Source organism: Larimichthys crocea, unplaced genomic scaffold, assembly GCF_000972845.2.
Source record: "Larimichthys crocea isolate SSNF unplaced genomic scaffold, L_crocea_2.0 scaffold83034, whole genome shotgun sequence".
Classification (NCBI taxonomy): domain Eukaryota; kingdom Metazoa; phylum Chordata; class Actinopteri; family Sciaenidae; genus Larimichthys; species Larimichthys crocea.
Window position 1 is genome coordinate 1 of NW_020860936.1, and position 14,955 is coordinate 14,955.

Consider the following 14,955-nt stretch of genomic DNA (forward strand, 5'->3'; position numbering starts at 1 on the left):
TCTCTGTTAGCCTGGCACAGTGCGGAAGAGAAACCGTGGTTGGTTTACTTGATTCTCCTAGATTAAGAAGCGTAATAGGCTGCTCTGCATTACGGAGAGCTTCCTGTATAGTTGTTGAGATTATCTTTGCCAGGCTAGATGAATTCTTCCAGTTAGTGGCACGCCATTTGCGTTCAGATTTACGTGCCTCTTGCTTGAATTTACGAGTCTGCTGGTATACCATGGTGCTAGCCTTCTTTGTTTAATTTCTTCTTTTTCAGAGGTGCAATAGCGTCTAGAGTTGTCCGTAATGAGCCTGTAATTAACTACAACAAGATAGGTCTATTTGTGAGGTGGCTAAGGAAGTAGACAGTCCTCTGTTACAGTTAGACATGCATTGATTCATGCTGAAGGAATCATTCCTTAAAATTTGCTACAGCACTATCAGTAAACAATCTGCTGTAGAAGCTTCTACACAAAAAGGCTTATAGTCCGTGTAGTATGAACTCAAAGGTTTTAAAAAATGGTCAGACAGAAGAGGATTCTGTGAGAAGACTATTATATTACAATTTCAATGCCATTATGGAACGAACAAGATCAGAGTGTGGTTTCAGACAAATAGTCGGTTATTTACACTTTGACAAAGCCAATTGATTAATAGAGAGATAACGCAGGTACTAGACGATCATTGTGGTTGGTCCACATGAATGTTTACCAATCCCATACAAATAATTACTTTATCGTTTTAAGGACAAGCCTGATTGTGCAAATACTGCAAATTCAGATAAAAATTCAGCATAAGGACCTGAGCTCGATATACTGTACAAATAAAAATTGGGCTGTAAAGTTTTCAGGTGGGTGAGTGAGGCTAAGGGACAAGACTTTCAATGAATTATAATTTAGTTTAGGTTTGGGATTATTAATAGACTTGAGGTCAATATGGCTCCAAACTCCACCACCATGACGAGTACTACGAGGACATGAGTGTCATAATGACTCGGAGGAGTGGATTCATTTAAGCTGAACATATTATCCCTCCTGCACCAGGTTCAGTGAGGCAAAAAACAAATCAATTATCATAGTCAGATATTAATTCATTGACTAGACAGCTTTAATGACAAAAGAACCTGATATTCATAGTCACTTGTAAATTCTCTTATTTTGGACTGTTGGAGATGTGGATTAATGTTGTATTAAGTTTTTTAGGCAATGACACTTCCTCTTCTGTTTGTTTTTCTCTTTCAACTATGTAGGTTGACGGGGACCGAAGACACAGTCTTCTCATACTAAAGGACTGGTGGGCAACTGCTCTAATGGGGCGCATGAGAAAGCGTGTAAGACTGCAGCTCTGCTTCCTGGTCTCAACTCTGGGTTGTCGACATGATTTTGGGTCAGCAATGAAACTTGGCCATATTCTAGATTGAGAGCTGCCCATCCACCAGTGGGATGGATTTGCCGTCCTTCCCAATCAGGGGACCGGTTTTCCCCAGAAGGTGTCCAATGGTCTATGAAGCCCAATCGTTTGCTGGACACCACCTCGTACAGCCAGCGGTGAAATGACGACATGCGGCCCTAAATGTCATCACTGTTCCACATGGGTGGAGGGGACCAGAGAAAAACCCTACGGAGATCCGAAACAAAAACGTTTTTGGCGTATTCACACACCGATGAAACATTAATTTTAGATGTGGACCTCCCGATTGGCGTAACGGGTTGTCATTACCGCCGACGTGGGAAGAAACAAGCTTACTGTATTTACGACTTATCCTTAGCCAGCGTTTCAAAAAAGACTCGATGTCCCCCGCTTCTGGCCCCCGGGATGCATTTTAACTATGGCCCCCGTGTGTCGCTACTTCACCGTTTCGGACTATGTAGCTGCCAATGACCAGAGGTGGACTCTCAGCGGGTTGTCGCCTGTCGGGGAAAATCTGTTGTGAAAAACGGATGGAGCGGTTGGGTTGTGTACCGTGGGCTCAGTTTGGGGCTAGGGCCTCCTTTCGAACAGTCCACCAGCCTCCGGCTGCTCGGGAAATACCGGGGGAGACGGCTAGCTGAGCTACCTGTGGCTGTACCGCACCGGCTCGGGGACTGCTAACTATCTGGAGCTAACTGACTTGTTACGTGGTGCGGCTCGGACCGTGCCTCTAACTCACTGTACCCTCGCTCCAAGCTTACAAATTTAAACTACATACAGCTTTTGAACAATAAAAAAACTATTATGTAAGACAATGTTCCAGGTTTACATCAATGACAGAAATCAAAGCCAAGTTAGACCTCCAGTCTCCCCATAATAATAAAAAAGTATATTTTTTTCAAAACAGCTGTTGTAGTATGACCACGAGGAGACTGTTGACCTGTGGAGTGATTATGGAGGTGCATAACACTGTATAACGTATAACAGAGTTATTGGATTTTTGTTTGCAGAGTCTCTCTGGAAGTGAAATTTTGCAGACGCCTCCTGCCACTCGTCGAGACGCTGGCTGCTCGTAGAGATTCACTTTCATGGGTCCCAGCTCGGAGGGGCTTTGTTCTTTACCAACAAGCGGGTTTTTTTTTGGGGTTCTGTAAGCTTCGTAGTATATTCTATGACGATGTGGAAAGGAGGCATCATTTGTGTTTGAACAAAGTTTTTCCCTCTTACTGTATTGAGTCCCGGAAGTCCGAATCTGTGAATATCTTTCCCACTTTCCGAACTTGTTAGATTGTTTCCTTTCGTACAGCCACTTGCTGCATGCACACCAAAACACACATGTTCCCATTCATCTCGTGTAAAAAATACGAATTCAGTCCAGGCCTGCCCGCCCTCTACTGAAGCCACACATGCGGTGTTAAAACTAACCGGCGGCCGCGGCGCGCGGTCGTCATGATATTATGAAAAAAATTTAATATGTACCTGCTGTCCTTGTCAGACACCCCTGTAGGGAAAGCTGTGTGTCTGATAACCATGGTAATAACAAATTAGACTCCTGTTTGAAAAGGGCGTCACTTACATTACATACATGGTCGCATACTGGAATAAATTCATGGATTGCACGACTGGAAGAGATCGCTTCTATACCCACCAATATCTGTTAACAAATAAAAGTGAGAGAAATTTCCATTTATAATAATTCATAGATTTTATCCATCCACTGATCCTATTTTTAGAGATTGCAAAAAAGTATTGATGTAAATGTCACTTTCTGTTCTGAACATATTGAAACAGTTTACTCATTTATTTTTGGCACTGGCCCCTTTGTCCAAAGTCTGTGGGACCATGATATTCTGTAACTTTATTGTAAAAAATTTGATAATGATTTTAAATTTTTTGGAGGGAGTTACTAATTTGGGCTTCTTTGACAAGACTTGTGAGAGTGAAATAGCATGGCGTCAAAATGTGGGAGAGTACCATATGATATGTCATCTACAGTGCTCAACAACTGTAGTATGTCACCCAGTCCTCAAACCAAGATTACAAGATATGAACTGAATTCAAGTTATGTAGACGAGGCCATAGTCAGTTTACTGAAACCACGCCTGTGGGGACGCGTGTGATAAAACTTGTGTGGATACAACCAGACCTCGTGTGTTTCACTGATAACGTGGCGGCAGTACAGCGCTTCCGATAATAATGAGAAAAGCAGCTACGCCTGGGGGCATGTTGTATATGTTGGCGTGCTTCGACTAACGTGCTTCAGTTATCGTTTCTGTGCCAGCCGGTGGAATACACGTTACTGAGAGACGCAAGCCTGACTCTGCCTGTCATTTCTCATCTACTTGCAACAACACCCTGCTAAGATTAAGTTATTTATTTAGTCTATTTATTTGATAAGATGGGACTTAACTTCAAGGCGGACGTGAATGAGGAAATCGAAAGCAGAGCAAACAAAGGAAGGATCACTGCGAGGCGGTTGGTGAGTGTTTTAAGTTTCTTTATATTATTTTTTCTTTGTCGAAGGTTAAAAAATGAGGCCTCGCTATGGTGTTGTAAGGTTTAACGATACTGAATTTTAAAACTCGAACCATCTAGTTAAAGTTTTAAGTTTTAGTTTCCATTTTTACTATTTTTTTTTAAATAAACTTCTAAAACAAAACAGAAACATGTTTTGCACGAAGTGTTTCGTTAAAATAAACAGAAGAGACTTTTGTTTTAGAGACTTACTCTGCAGTAGGAAAGTTTTGTACTAACTGCGCAATGAGGGCATGCGCAGTCAGACGCCATCAACACACACAGACTTAAAGACTTGTAGTCTAGCTCGTTGTAATCTGTGAACATGCTCGTTAATCGAAACTTTTATCACGCAAGTTGCAGCTTCGCTTTGGCAAACACATTTTTTAACATTCTTTAGAGTCCGAGTGACGTACGAATAAATGTATGGTTCTGAGTTTGTCCAAAGGACAAAGTGTTATGTTCAGGTATTTGTAACGAAGCGCATTGAAATTACTGGATAACAAAAAAAGAGACACCTTAAATCTCATAAGATAAAAGATCTCGTAATAAATCTCGTAATTAAATCACATGCAGGCTACACAGGGCTGACATACAATGAAATGTGTTTGGAAGAAGACGCCGTTCAGCTCAGCAGTAGAGCGCTAAACCGTGTGGTGTTTGGTTTTTCTTCTAGTCTTTCAGTCATCTGAAGTGAACTTTACATCTCACTTCATCCATGCATCCAAAAGGATGTTGTGGACAAGCACTTCGACAACTGCAACAATTCTGGTAAAACTATTTATTATATGAAGTTTTATTTGCCGGCAATAATTCATAGTTGTGGCATCACATTGCCGTGCTCACCACAAGAAAACAGGAAGTTTTTTTTCTGTTCATCACTCTACTGAGTGATGAGCAGCGCCCTGCCTTTAACTCTGTAGGAGGAAGAAAGGTAAGATTCACAGTGGTGTGAATATTTAACTCATGATAATTGATGAATATTAAAGGGCATAAATGTTAAATACTGTCGATTTCAAGTCTTATTTATGGATGTGGTTTGACATGCAAATATACATTTAGTTACGTGTGTGTGTGTGTGTGTGTGGGGTGTGTGTGTGGTGTGCGTGTCTGTGCTTGTACATTTTCTAAGACAGCCAGAGCTTTCAGTCAGCACTTTAAGTTTGTTTGCATAGCACAGGCAAGACAGTTTAATGACAGATTGTCATTAAGGCCCTAGTACCTTCTTTAAGACCTCATGCCATAACTCACCTGCAAAGGTTAGAAAAAATATCTTTCTGTTTACAGATTATATTTGATGATCTCTGGAGGATGTTCCCTTACATGTCACACAGTCGGAGTATGAGCGAGGGGAACGATGCTTGTCGTTTGGTCCAGCGGGTAGATGTAATTAATGTTGAAGATATATTTCACTTTGTGTCTGTTGAGGACAAAAGGTTCACTTACTGCTTAATAATCTCACCCACTGACATGTGCAATGATAACAAGATGATCATAATGATCATATTGTCGATGACATAATGTTAGGGCTGATTGGGTATGTTCTAATTTAAAGAAACAAATCTTTGCTTTTCTTTTCAACAGGAGAATTTGTTATCAGAGCTGCACACAGTCCAAATCTACTATCGGTTACGCCCGCACTGAGGGAACCTACATGAATCAGCCTACAGAAGAGCCAGCATGTCTTCACTGTACAAACTGTGATGCAGGTAGATTTCTCTTAATACTTCCCAAATTTAGTAGAAACTAGTGACATTTCTATTATATATATAATAGATATATATATATATATATATATATATATATAAGAAACTTTGAATATATGGGGGGTGAACCTTGAATAATTGAATGAAGTCTGAATATATTGAAAAAACCTGCATGAGATTGTGAGCGGACTGACTCGTTGTCACTCACTTTTAGCTATAGCATCCACACGGCATATTCAATATATTCAAGGTTTTGTTCATTATATTCAGACTTCATTCAATATATTCAAGGTTCACCCCATATATTCAAAGTATCTATCTATCTATCTACAAAAGTAAGACACAATACTGAACATAAGTTCTATTTTTTTTTCAGCTCAGACTTTGTTGTAATTAGCACGTTACTCCATATTTAACAGAATATACATTTCGTATGTAACGTCTGTATGTTTTTACAGGTTCTGGTTTGACAATGAAGATGCCATGTACAACAACATCAGATACAGTTTGTGAACCACTGGAGGGATTTCACTGTGTGAACTCTACAGATGGAGGCAGAGACCCACACTCGAGCTGTGGTCCAGGACAGTTCATCAGTCGAAATGGTTGGTTTTCGTGTGCTGACTTTAAGATAGAGGTTTAGTTTTTAAATCAGAACACCAAAGCACTATCATTAAAATCACTTCAGGTTGTTCACTCCCCGGGCCAACCAGAGAGAGCGCAGCGTCATAGTTAAGTTTAAAAGTTGTAAAACCACTGAATAAAATGCCTCTAGTTATGCACAGGTGACTCATGAATTGCCTCACATAGCCAGCACTCAGGTATTGCTTTAGTCTAAACTGCAGCCGGTAAACTACAGTTAAACTAGGTTGGACAGGAGATGAGACGAGAAGAGGAGCCCCAGACTTTGACACCTTCATAATAATATAACATATATTTTTTGATTAATTAGTTTCAATAGATATAATTTGTGTTTGTATAGGAACAGCGCTGTCGGACACGGTCTGCTCTAACTGCACTGAAGGAACATTTTCAAACGGCACCTTAACTTCCTATCAGCCACACACAAAGTAAGTGAAGCTTCACACCTGATAGTGAATTCATACAACACCTGTGGATTCATGGTGTCCTAAAAAATGTTTCTCTGTCATTCCAGATGTGAAGCACTGGAACTGATAAAACCAGGAAATGTTTCAGCTGATCCTGAATATGGAGAAAACATTTCAAAATGGACAATTGTTTGTGTGTCCATTTCGATTGTTTTAGTAATTATAGTAGTAATTATAGTAGCTGCACTATACTGCATCAGAAGGAAGAACTCTGACCGCAGAGGTATGATTTTGGATTCAGTCACTAGAAACACTGTCACGTTTTTGACATCACATCGTTAAGTTGTTGATTACAGTGTTTTTTCAAAATGTTTTATTACAGAAACTGGAACAGACGAGGAGCTGAGGACCATCTCAAACGGGTATGTTTTCTACTCGTTTTACTGTTATTAATTATTATTAAGACATTGGACATTTCTTTGTTTAAAAGCAGGACAGATATAACCGCTCACTGATGAACCTCTTAATGATTAACATTAATTAACTGAATTCATTTAGATATTGTAACATCTCTAGGAGTAATTATATGCAAAGTTATAATTATGCAGTATTTTATTGTATAAAATATATTATCTACAGTGCTAAACAAATTTATTAGACCATCACCCAATGTAAAGTTTATGCAACAGCTGCCGTAAATTAACAGCAAAATATTTTTTACGTTTCTATAATGGTTAATACACCAGTATGTACAAGCTCTTTAACCAAAATTATTATTAGCATTATTTTGATGCTAAATTTTAATTATTATTGTTATCCATGAAATTTCAAATTTACTATTTATAAGAATTAGTTTTAGTGGTTGAATATTTATGCTTGATTAATTTCTCAGAGAAGCTCGGTGAGCCGGCTCACATTTGGGTATAAAAAGGTGAATTCAGTCTGAAACTCCTCATTCCTGTTCAAAATAAAAAGTCAACATTAAAGCACTTCATGATGCTGGATGGTCTCTGACAGGTGGTCTAATAAATGTGTTAAGCACTGTATAATGAATAAATGAAGACATTTAGTCACTAATATTTAACAAGTACATGGCTCAAGACATGAGGGCCAACTCACCAAGACTCTGCTGTGTTCTTAGACCTTAAGGAATAGGGATGTTCTTTTAGTGATGATGATGTTTGCATTTTACCCCACCTACAATGCTCAACTTTCATCCCTTCCCAGGACACTGAACAGCACAACGACCAACGTCCACATCGGTGATGGTGACAGTCATCACAACATTGAGCACAAACAAACCAATGGGCTGCTCAATGGGCTGGTCAATGGTACTGTCTAAATAATAATAATAATAATAGATTTTATTTAAAAGTGCTTTTCAGGGTACTCAAAGACACTTTACAGAGAAGAACATTAAATCATCAAAACAGTATAAGATAGTGCACTAAAAACACATTAGACATTAAACATTAAAAGCAATTTTAAAAAGGTGTGTTTTTGTTAGAGATTTGAAGGTGGGCAGGTCAGTACAGTCACGGATGTGTTTGGAGAGAGAGTTCCAGAGGGAGGGGGCAGCTGCAGAGAAGGCTCTGTCGCCCCAGGTTCGATGCGGTCTAGGATAAATACTCCAGAATACTTAGCAGATCGGTTTGAGCTGAATCGTTTCGCCGTCGTCTTTTACTAAGTGGCATGAAACTCATCAACTGTCCCTTAGATATCATTCCAGCCAAGTTTTTGAAGGATGTTCTGAGTTCTGTTGGGTCAAGTCTGCTTGTTTTTATAAACACTTGTTTGTTCCAGCTGCCTTCAAACATGCTATGGTTAGGCCCCTCCCAAAAAGAAAAACTCTTCTTGACTCCTCTGTGCTCTCCAATTTTAGACGTGTCTCCCACTTCCCTTTTCTTTCTAAGGTCTTAGATGAAGTTGTTTTTATTCAGTTACAGACATTTTTGGAGATCTATTCTTGATAAATTTCAGTCTGGTTTTAGATCCCGACATAGCACAGAGTCAGCACTGTTAAAGGTGCACAATGATTTTGCCCTGTCTAGGGATGCTGGGAATCCTGCTGTGCTGGTGCTGCTGGTCCTCACAGCAGCCTTCAACACAGTCGACCATGCAGTCCTTGTATCTCAGAGCAGCACGTTGGTATCCACGGTTGGCATCCACGGTACCGCTCTCCAGTGGTTTAGCTCATTCCTGCCAAACAGGAGTTTCTCTGTCGTGACCCCTGCTCCTCAAGTGCCTCCTTGCCCTGTGGGGTGCCATAGGGATCTATTCTTGGTCCTATCCTCTTTTCATTATACATGCTACCTCTGGGATGAATTATAAAAAAACACAACCTGTCCTTTCACTTTTATGCCGACGATTTGCAGATATATTTGCCCATGAGACCAAACGAAAACACTGCACTTACTAAGCTGCTGGACAGCTTTACAGATATAAAGCAGTGGCTGGCACAGAACTTCTTGCACTTAAATGACAGCAAAACTAAATGCATTTTGTTTGGTTCACCATTTATGTCGAATGTTTTCACCACAAACTCTGGCCCCTCTGTTTAAATCACATGTCAAAAATCTTGGGGTAACATTTGATCATTTTGACAAATTTAAAAAACAGACTAGACAATTCCAGCAGAAATTTTGAGAGTGACGAGTGGGCTGTTGCCGGGGGTTAGTCATTTTTAACATGTTTATTTAGACACAGGAGCATGTTAACATTAACATGTTAGCCTTAGCATATTAGCATGTATTTAATTGTTAGTGGCTAATTTTAGCATTGGCCACTAATGTTACCAATTAGCATGTCTTTACAGCTAGCGGTAACACGCTGTGCAGCTGTGGCCTAGTGGTTAGGGAGTTGGTCTTGGGGTCGGAGGGTTGCAGGTTCGAATCCCGCCCTAGCCATAATTGAAATGCCCTTGAGCAAGGTAACTGGCACCCTGTAAATATCTGTAAGTCGCTTTGGATAAAAGCGTCTGCTAAATGCAATGTAATGTAATGTAATGGTAATTGCTAGCACGTCAGCGCTAGCAATTACCATTAGCCACTACGTGTTAACATGCTAAGCTAATTGATAGCACGTCACTGCAAGCCCATAATTTTTAGACACTAAGAATAAATGCTAATGTTAACATGCTAATGCTAACTTGCTAATGGTAACTGCTAGCACGTCAGTGTTAGCAATTACCATTAGCCACTAGGAATTAAATACATGCTACGTGTTAACATGCAAATAATAACATGCTAAGCTAATTGATAGCACGTCAATGCTAGCCATTAATTTCTAGACACTAAGAATACATGCTACTTGCTAACATGCTAATGTTAACGTGCTAATGTTAATTGCTAGCATGTCACTGCAAGCCCATAATTTTTAGTCACTAAGAATACATGTTAATGTTAACATCTAATGCTAACATGCAAATGGTAACCTGCTAATGGTAATTGCTAGCACGTCAGCGCTAGCAATTACCATTAGCCACTAGGAATTAAATACATGCTACGTGTTAACATGCTAAGCTAATTGATAGCACGTCAGTACTAGCCATTAATTTTTAGACACTAAGAATAAATGCTACTTGTTAACATGTTAATGTTAACGTGCTAATGTTAATTGCTAGCACGTCAATGCTAGCCCATAATTTTTAGTCACTAAGAATACATGCTAATGTTAACATGTTAATGCTAACATGCAAATGGTAACATGCCAAGTTAATTGTTAGCGTGTCAGTGCTAGCCATTAATTTCTAGACACTAAGGATACATGCTACTAGCTAACATTCTAATGTTAACGAGCTAATAATAATTGCTAGCATGTCACTGCAAGCCCATAATTTTTAGTCACTAAGAATACATGCTAATGCTAACCTGCTAATGGTAATTAACCTGCTAATTACCATTAGCCACTAGGAATTAAAAACATGCTACGTGTTAACATGCTAAGCTAATTGATAGCACATCAGTACTAGCCATTCATTTTTAGACACTAAGAATAAATGCTACTTGTTAACATGCTAATGCTAACGTGCTAATGTTAATTGCTAGCACGTTAGTGCTAGCCCATAATTTTTAATCACTAAGAATACATGCTAATGTTAACATGTTAATAATAATTGCTAGCGCGTCAGCTATTTCCAAAAGGCAGGCAGAACAGAAGGGAGAAGCCAGCAGGCAGAAACCCAGTGGCGGCCATTTTAGTGGTTATTGGCACTGAATTTGAACTTGTCTGTGTGAAATGGCAGACAGAGACAGCAGAGCAGCTAGTGCTAACGCGCTAGCTGTAAAGACATGCTAACTGCTAACATTAGCGGCCAACAGTGATGCGCGGGTTCATGTTTGATTGACCTGCACCGACCGACATTTTAAACTAACCCGAACTCAGGCCGCAGCAAATAATTGTGAAATATTGTACCCAACCCACTTCCTGACCCGCATTTTAAAATGTCTAGAAAGTCTATACTCTTGATTAACTTCGTAGCATCATCGGGCTACATAAAACTGGCATTACTTAGTTATTATATTCATTTAAAAGTAGCCTATTAAAATGCGGTTTAATGACATTGCTCCATTCCACGTGTTGGGAAAATCTGGCTTTTTGTCCCACATCAGCATTGATTCAAAAGTTAATAGTGCTCAACATTCAAAATAAATAAGGATTTCCAACTACAAATTAGATTACAATAGTCTATTTCGTCACGTGGATACCTAATTGAAGCGCTCACAAACACAAAATGCAGGCATAGAATATGTTAATAAGTCTTTATTAACGTCTTTTTAAACGGACCAAAAACAAGAATTAAATACATGTTAATTGCTAACATGCTAATTTTAACATGCTAAGACCCCCCAGCAACAGCCCACTCAACACTGTCAAAATTTCTGTGGGAATTTTCTATTTCTGTCTGCTCCTTTTTATGTATTTCTGGAAGGTAGGGATGTAAATGGTTAAACGACTATCGGTTAATCGTCGAAAAGAATTTAATCGATTAAATTAAATTAATCGGATTAACTGAATCTAGGGCCATTTTCCACAGGAGTTTTTTCAATGAAATGTCATGGTGTCGCCAGTTGAGGGTGGCATTGCTTAATCTAGGCCACACCGAACGTACCTGAACGTAACGCAGCGGAGTATGGGAACATTTCAAACCAAGTAATGATGACAAAGACGCTCAGTGTAAACTCTGCGCTACTACGTTTAAGTTCAGCAGCTCTACGAGTTCACTAAGATACCACCTTAAAAACCTGCATGCAGCCGTGTTGACGTGCTGACGCGCTAGCAATTAATATTAGCCACTAACATTAGTTGAGGAATATAACATGCATTTTTTATTCAGTATATAAGCAATATTTTGCTTTATGTTAAAGACACTGTGAGAAATGTATGTTCTCAGGTAAAAAGCCGATTATCAGTTAATCTACTACTGGAAGGCTTTTAATACCCTGCAGCACTACAGCACTTTTAATTGTATTTGTTTGTTATGTATCTGTTATGTGTTGTTTTATGGCTTTGTTGTAAAGTATTTTGGGTACCGTTTGACTTGACAAAAATGAACTTAATGTTTTGTTGCATAATTGTTATTATTATTTTTATCCCAACAATATTATAAATGACACTTTGCTGCTAACAACAAACATCTCATCTATGCCAGATTTGAACAAGAAGCATTATTTATGTTTTTTTTTTGTTGTTTTTGTTGCTCTCGAAAGCTTTTATTTTAAACTACTTTTCATGTTTTGTTACAATTGGCCAAAATATGTTATTCCTAAAAGTTTACATTTCTGAAAATGATATTGTTTCAACATGAGCCAACCAAAATGTTACACAAGGTTGTTTTTAAAGTTTTATGAATGAATTGGAATGTACACTCTTATAGAAAATATTCGACTATAAGACTTTATCTATAAATGGGACACCTACAAAAACTATCCCAGAAAAACGGAACAACCTTTCTGATTCCACTCGAAAAAATTCCATATATACTCAGGGAAAGCTATAACACTTTTACAGAGATGTGGCAGCCTTATTGGCATATATGGACACATTGTTTGGTCTCTTATAGATGGGTTACAAGATTTGCCAGCTCTTGCCATCAGTGTTTAATGTTTTTCTACCTTGCTCTTGATTTGTTTTTCATTGTTGGGGGTGGGTTGGGCGTTGTGTGTTTGTGTTTTCATGTATATTATATTATTATAGTATAAGTTACAAAGGTTATATTAACCTTTTATTCTATTATACTTTTTACTATTATTATACTAGGTTATGAATGAACTTTTATACCATAAATGAACGGGTTTGAATAAAAAACTGTGTTCCGTCTGGACTGTATCTGTGAATGTCTGTTCTTGCACAAAGTAACTGTCACTTTTAGGGCTTGTAGGTTGTTTAATTACCGTCCTATAAATTTGATTTAATCCTAAATGCACTTATACATCGTTGTACGCCACAACAGAGCAACTGTTGAAATCGAAGAACAAGCTACATGATTGCCGTGGTGTTGACATTCTTGGAAACGATGTAATGCGTATTCAGTTGTCCTCTAGATTTGTTCGCTGTAAAGCCATCGTCGTTAAACGATATGTTGTGTTTCAAAGTAATTATGAGAAGCTGCCCATCAGACAAAGGAAGTGGTGAACACTGCCAGCAGTGTCCTCTCACTTCACTGACCTCAGACGAACATTCACGATGGGCTGCGTGTCAGAAGGTATTCCAATGTTAAGTTTTTTTTAAAGATTGACAATATTAGGAGACACAATGTTCTGGGAGTTCGAGTCTGCTGTGTGAATTGTGAAAGATGAAACGTTCTTCCTTTGGAATGCCATTTAAGGTCTGAGGATAACCACTTACCTTTCACGCGGTAATAAGCTTTATATTAGAACTTTTAAAAACAGTAGTTACCAAAAGATAGGTTAAGAAGAGACAAGATCTTAATAACTTGTGAGACACCACGACTACCAGCCCCTATGAAAGGTTCACGTTCCCCATTCTTATCCAGCCACAAAGGCGAAGGTGCTGTATGTAATTTAGGCTCCACTCACGCAAGGCTTTAGTGACTCAACATGCCTTCTCAAATGCTCACCTATTGTACCTAAGTCGGAAAATATGAGAAGTAAACATAAGATAGACCCAGCATCTTCAACCCGATGTTTGGTGCCTTGATAACCTCACGGAATAAAGAACAAGGAGGGGGAGCAGGTTGTCGTGCCAGAAACTACTATGAGTCCTTGGGCCCACACTATCCTCAGCAATTGTTAACACGGGTTCAACACGACATCTATGAGAGACAGAAAGGCGATGACGGTTGTTGCTATTGCAGGCAAGAAGCTGCTGGACAAGAGTAATGTGGGAACGACTTTTACGTGGTCCTGACGTGACCATAACACCCGGCCTGCAACGACAGACCGTTTCCCGAGCCTGGGCTGGGACTGCGCTCTGGACTAAGTTAGCAGCGTCAGTCGATATAGCCCTGCTGACTCCGCGGGACACCTGGTTGCATTTTGGCCTCCGTTGGCACGCATAAAAAAGAATATTGGTCGACTGCAAACTTTGCCAGTTTTTGTAAAGTAAATATACTATAAAATCACATAACAAGTGCTAAACATGTTCCATAATTTAAGCGCACTATTGATGTTATACTGAATGGTGGTTGCTCAAACATTGTAAAATACCAAATTTCTACATTGTTACACGTCGTGTTTTCCCAATAGTTCTCATGGCAGTCCATCTGCTCACAAATGTTGAGATACTTTTCATGGTATATATTCGAAGACTTCCTGGTGCCTCATGGTGGTGCTACAGAGAAGTCAAGAGTGAGATTAAATGGCCCAAGCATACAAACCATTTGGACCCACAAGTTGCTATGGCAATACCATACCAATATTCAGATATCTAAACTGTGTGAACATAAAGTGCTGCACGCCACCAAACTTAAAGAAGAAAGTGAACCTAATATGACTGTTTGGAGTATTGTGCCTTTGGTTTTAGTTTGGGTGGCAGGATACAATACGCACACGACAGCTGCTGCAGCCTGGGTGGTATGTCACCCATGTCACACGAGTGAGGCTGGTTCTGTGCTTGTCGATTCTTTGTTCTGCGCTACGCACCATTGAAAACACTATTTTCCCTGCATTTTCCTCCGTAGTGACATACACACTCTCAAGATGCACACTCTGTAAGTCTGAACGGCTGCCAGGAGGTGTGTGAATGTTTGAACTGACTGCTGCTTTATTCAGTTTTGTTCTGTTTCTGAGTCATTGGTCCTTACTTTTTCACATTCAGCTTATACCTGCGCGCG

The 14,955-nt window shown here is 39.3% G+C and overlaps 1 long non-coding RNA gene across 1 annotated transcript; it reads left to right on the top strand.

Moving 5' to 3' along the window:
- Positions 1–6,167: 6,167 nt before the first annotated feature.
- LOC109141812 (uncharacterized) lies at positions 6,168–8,120 on the top strand. The gene is made up of 5 exons (XR_003462189.1): positions 6,168–6,218; positions 6,596–6,683; positions 6,770–6,945; positions 7,045–7,084; positions 7,890–8,120. It is a non-coding gene; the product is annotated as an uncharacterized LOC109141812 (long non-coding RNA).
- The last annotated feature ends 6,835 nt before the right edge of the window (positions 8,121–14,955 follow it).